The sequence below is a fragment of the Pomacea canaliculata genome, linkage group LG13 (assembly GCF_003073045.1).
Source record: "Pomacea canaliculata isolate SZHN2017 linkage group LG13, ASM307304v1, whole genome shotgun sequence".
NCBI classification, from domain to species: domain Eukaryota; kingdom Metazoa; phylum Mollusca; class Gastropoda; order Architaenioglossa; family Ampullariidae; genus Pomacea; species Pomacea canaliculata.
This window is the reverse complement of record NC_037602.1, coordinates 9599372-9604877: the sequence shown is the minus strand read 5'-3', so window position 1 is coordinate 9604877 and position 5506 is coordinate 9599372.

Sequence of the window (5506 nt, the reverse complement as noted above, 5' to 3'; positions counted from 1 at the left end):
TCTCTTCCTCCAGCTTGCGTGCGATTGGATCATTGTTTATATCTTTGTATCTTTGTCACAGTCGGTCACATGAGCTCCCGAAACTCATGCAGTTTGAAGTACAAATACAACATTTAAATCTGCGTCCTTGCAGGCCGTCTCTAAATTTAAATAACAGAGATATTATATTATGTGAAAACCTCAGAATTATAAAACTATTCAAGCTTGGGGTACTCCACAACCTGAACTTCACTGCCAACAACCAGCTATTGGAAAAGCAGGCTGGATTCAAAGGAAACACAAGCTTAATTTAATAAATCTCCAATATCTACATCCGGATATAAAAATAGCTATACACTTATAACCTATAGATAAGTAACTCGTGCTTTGTAAATCAAACAATAAATATAAATATATATATATAGATATCAATTAAAATGTGAAATTTAAAAAAAATATACTTCCTGCTAAAATTTACATCTTTGCGAACCATTTAAGATGTAAAATCGGGTTACAGTTGTTGCAATTATCGTCAAGCGTGTGTTTTCTGATTGTGTATATGTGTGTGTAAAGTCAGTGCATGCGTAGGTATATACGAGTTTTCTCTGACTTTACTTTCTCTGAGAAAAAAGGAAAAGAAAACTTAGTAACTTTAGCTGCTCTTTTATAACAGTATGTTCAGATTCCTCTTATAATATATATTTGTATATTTTTTTGTAGAGCCTGTAATTACTCCTTTGTTCAAGCTGTTTCCTCGTGAAATACATTTGGGGACGGAGTGGATAAAGGACCTCCACTAGAAGCTCTGCCTAGTTCTTGTCCATCCAGTAAGTATGATATCCCAAACCTTGTCATTTGTTCCTCCCATCCATACTGCGCCTTATTTTGTTAAAGAGATTTGTTTAATTACTCTAGTAGTACGCGCGTATTGTTTAAATTAATGTTGAAGTTGAGAAGGTATTTCAATACCTAATTGAAACTACACTAATATTCAGGAATATATTAGACATTAATTTCAGTTAACAGCTGAGAACACACGCTTGTATAATGCAATTTACAAAATAATAAATAGTATGCATTGTCACGACCACGTCACACACTGACGTCACCGCCTCACACGCATTCCAACAACACAAAACACGACGATCTGTCCTTGCGCTTCTCGTCTAATCTTTACTACAAATAGCTCGCTGTCATCTTTGCCGTAAGGTTTCTTTTCTTTTGGCTCTTACTTATCCTCTTTCTTGGAGGATAGATGGCAACAGGTCGTATACACACAAAAAGCAAAGTAAAGATTAACACCAAGAATTAAGTTACACAAACGTTTCTCAAAACTAGCCCAAGTAGACAGGATATTCATCATCCCTTCACTCATCAATATCATCCCACAGTACTTTTCTAACTCAACAAGTCTTGCACCAAGAAACGGAGCGCCGCTCTGGAACTCGGTCCAGAATACAAATGGCCTCCCTGATAATTTGTAGAAAGTTTGAAAACACTTACTGTTACTGTCCACCAGTGTCACTGAGACGCGCGGAGAAAGTCAGACGTAATCTCTGCGTCAGGAACACTCCCACTCAATCCATGAGTGTACAGGTTCACTTACACACTTCCGAAACACACTAAAATACACATTCCACCAGGATGTATGTTGTTGGCACGTACACACTCCAAACTGCTATTCCCAACGCGGGGGTCGCGGAACAACACTTCAGGACGTCGACGGACTGAACTCCGTCCTGGACGCCCGACACACGACACAACTGGAGGACTCACTCTGTCCCCCTTGGCCCTGGCCAACACCTTCGTCTAGGCTTTGCCGTCGTTAGGGACTTCACTTGCACACTTCGTTCTCCTTAGTGGGTCCCTCAGAAGTTCCTTGGCTAGGCAAGTAACTTAGTTCAATTGTTCCCGGTCCCTGAAACAACACTTACAGCAGAACCTTCCGCTCACTCAGTCCGCTTCTCAGCTTTTTTTTCTGTCGTCTGCTTCCTTCCTTTTTCTTTTCTCCAACGTCAAAACTCCAAAATTGCGTCAAATTATGACGTCAGATTATGACGCCAGACCACGACGCAGCAACCTCGCTCACACACGGGTAAGGGCGATAATCCCTGCCTACCTATTCCTAACATGCATACGTTAATAGCAGGTAATATTGTTACTGTGTTAAGTTATTTTGCATAACTTTATAATATTACTGACGATTACATTAACTTTCCTCTTAATTATTTAAACTTACCTTCCAATCATTTCCTTCATATTTGATTTTGTTTTTACTTTCTTGTTTTCAAATATCTTGTTTATGTTATGTGTTTCTTTTTTCTCAAGACAGGAAGAACTATGTCAGGGGACGGGATTTTGGCAGACGTCGTTGAATTAATGATAAAAGTCGCCTGCCCTATGTTGCTGGTCCTCGGAACCTTTGGTAATATCATGACCGTTGTTGTCTTTCGTCGGTTAAAGGACTACTCATCAGTGTCGACATTTTACATTGCACTGGCCGTCTCCGATATGGTGCTACTGTATTCTGGATGGTTGAATCACGCATGGCTGGATTTTCAGTTCCAAGTCAACATTGTGTCTGTGCACTCTATCACCTGCAAGGTGGGAGTTTACCTACCTGTTATGAGCAGTGCTCTGTCATCGTGGTACCTGGTTGCTATGACGATGCAAAGAGCGATGTCTATCGTGTGGCCTCATCGTGTGAACGTGGTCTGCACGCGCAATGTTTCCTGTGTAGTCACGGTCGTTATTGGACTGGTTATCATGACGACATATTCACACATTTTATATGGCATAGACTTACCTATAGACATAAATAGAAATATATCTTGCGCCATTTGTAGATGTTATGGTCTAAACAGAGGCTACGTGGAATTTTACGCTACCATTTGGCCGTCAGTGGAGCTAATAATAGGCTCTCTTTGTCCATTCCTTTTACTCCTCGTTTCCAACACTGTCCTTATCAAAGCTGTTCTGACCTCGGTGAAAACAGTACGTCACGGAGTAGCGACAGGTCAGTCAATACACGTCACAGCTCGTGAGAGTCAAGCCTCGTCTTTGACAGTGACGTTGATTGCTTTGTCCGTCACCTTCCTAGTCTTGACAGGTCCTCTCCGTGTGCTGTCGATTGTTTATCACTATGCAGCACAAGATTTCACTCTCAAAAGCTTTACTTTGGACCTCATCATGTTTGCATCGTTCATACCATTTTCTGCAAACAACGCTCTAAACTTTTACTTATATTGTCTGACTGGTACAAAGTTTAGAAAAGTAGTTATTAGTCTTTTATCACAATGCAAAAACATGATAAATAAACAAAAAAACGGTTAATCATTATGAACCTAGTTTTCAATGTCAATTTATAAGAAAATAAACTATTTTTGGCAATTATAGTCCTTGACATATTCCTGTTGCCAAAGGGTTCTTTTTATTCGCTGGTACTTACCGTTCAGAACAACTGAATTGATCATGTGGCTGTAAAGGTTCACCCTTTAGACCTATTCTGAGCGTTGGTAAGTCGATATTTATTAACCCTGTACTTTCTGTGTAAAAGCCTGTATTTGATAGAAAACATGGCATTGCTTCATTCTCTCCAGTCTAACCATCTGATGAGAACGCATGTCGAAGAGTCGCCATGTCTGAACTTCTCTCCAGACTTCTTCTCCTATGACTTGCAGGTCTACTTTATTTGAAAGTTATTAGCGGTCCATCATCAGCTGGAGTTGTACAGGTTGTTGCAACATCTATTATCTCTCTATAGCACATCAATGCATTATAGTAGGTATCCATGGTTATAATCGGTGACATGCTTGGCGTTAACTGTTTTTGGTGATGGTTTTCACTAACCAGTGAGCATTACTGCTGTTACTTTGGGTTCTTCTTTATGATCCTCGACTAGCATCTTTCGAGTTGCCGCCATTCATTCCAAATGTTGCAATTCACTGCTTTCTACTTGGAAACAGTTAGGGGTTTCTTTGTCTTTCTTTTTTTATTGGTTATAGAGATCTACAAAGATAGTCGCGAGATAGGTTTTTTTCTTCTGTTTTTTTTTTTTCGCCCTCGCATTTTTCATAATTCTTCTATGGTTTTAAACGAGATGTAATATCGCGGTCAACCATGCCCAGAGTGACGAATTTACTAAAGAGTTTTACAATTTTTTGGTCTTGTGGCTTTTCTGAAGGACAACAAAGAATAGGCTGAGCTGAACTTCGCTTATATCTTTGCTTTTAGGCTCGCAAGGCCCCGTCGGTGACCATTACTAATGTCAGCCCTAAGTATTACCTTGTTGAGCCTTCTTGATGATGGATTTAAAACCCTTGTCAAAAGGATGAAGTTGTTTTATTGTATGCTATGCTGCTTTTCTCGATTTTCTGGGATCAGTGGCATTGGATGAGTCGAATGCTGTGTTCAAACTCTTGGAGTTTTATACCTCTGTGGTTGTTTTAACATAGGTCAAATGTATCTACCATTCCTGCTCATTGGTAGTTTACGCCAGGGTAATCTTGGCTAGTCGTTGAAAACATGGACGCGTGTACGTGGATGGCTGTCTGTCTGCCAAGACCAACGCTTAGCCTCTTGCGAAGTTCTCCGCTGTTAGTCTCGGCGAGCCGTAATAAAGAATGTGAATAAACCGGAAGCTTTGCTGTCTAATGCCTCTTTTTAGCAGTTAACTGGACAGAATCGTCTGCTAGCAGGCCAGTAATACGAGTTCGTGGTTGAGAATGAGTAGATAGTTCTTCCTCGCTGATGTATTCTTTTTAAGTGTTCAGGAAACTCGATTACTTTTGTTCGTCTGTGCCTGAATGTTATAGCGAACATGTCCAATTGTGATATTGTGTTAACAAAAATGTTATAAATCAGAGGTGTCGTAAACACATACAATAACAAACAACATTTTAACTGTAATAAAACTGCTGAGAATATTGCATTACTCAGTCAGAATGCGAGCACTTAGCAGGTTTTGTAAGAACAACAGGACGTTTGCGTAAATCCGCCATCTTCTCTTCCGCAGTCGTCGCTCCCTTCGTGTTGCTCCAAGAGTTAGAAGTTTGTCTCAATTTCTTCTGTGTAGTATTTCGCCATTTAGAACTACAAGAATGGTCAAGTGAAAGATTCGGAAATAAACATAGTCTGGGGCAAGGTACACCAGCCATAGCCTGTGACTTCACTATAGTCCCCAGTTCTTACTACATTCGGTGAGAATTGAACAAACATTTTACCTCATGTGTGTTTATATATATATATGTGTGACATTTAATGGAATCAACGTGTGTCGAAATAATTAATAGAACTAGCTAGAGAGGTATAGCGGGAATTTTATACTGCCATGTGACATAGATAAAAAATTTGGTCGCGTTTTTCTTTTAAACACATCTAAGCATTTTAATGAGGGCTTTTTACGAAATATTTAGTAGTTTAGTAGTTACTCAGCTTTCAATGTTTCTTCTCTCGGTTTTCAGTTTCTTGTTTTGGTTTCAAATTGTTTACTTTAAAACCTTACAACTTTATATCGACAAGTGATATA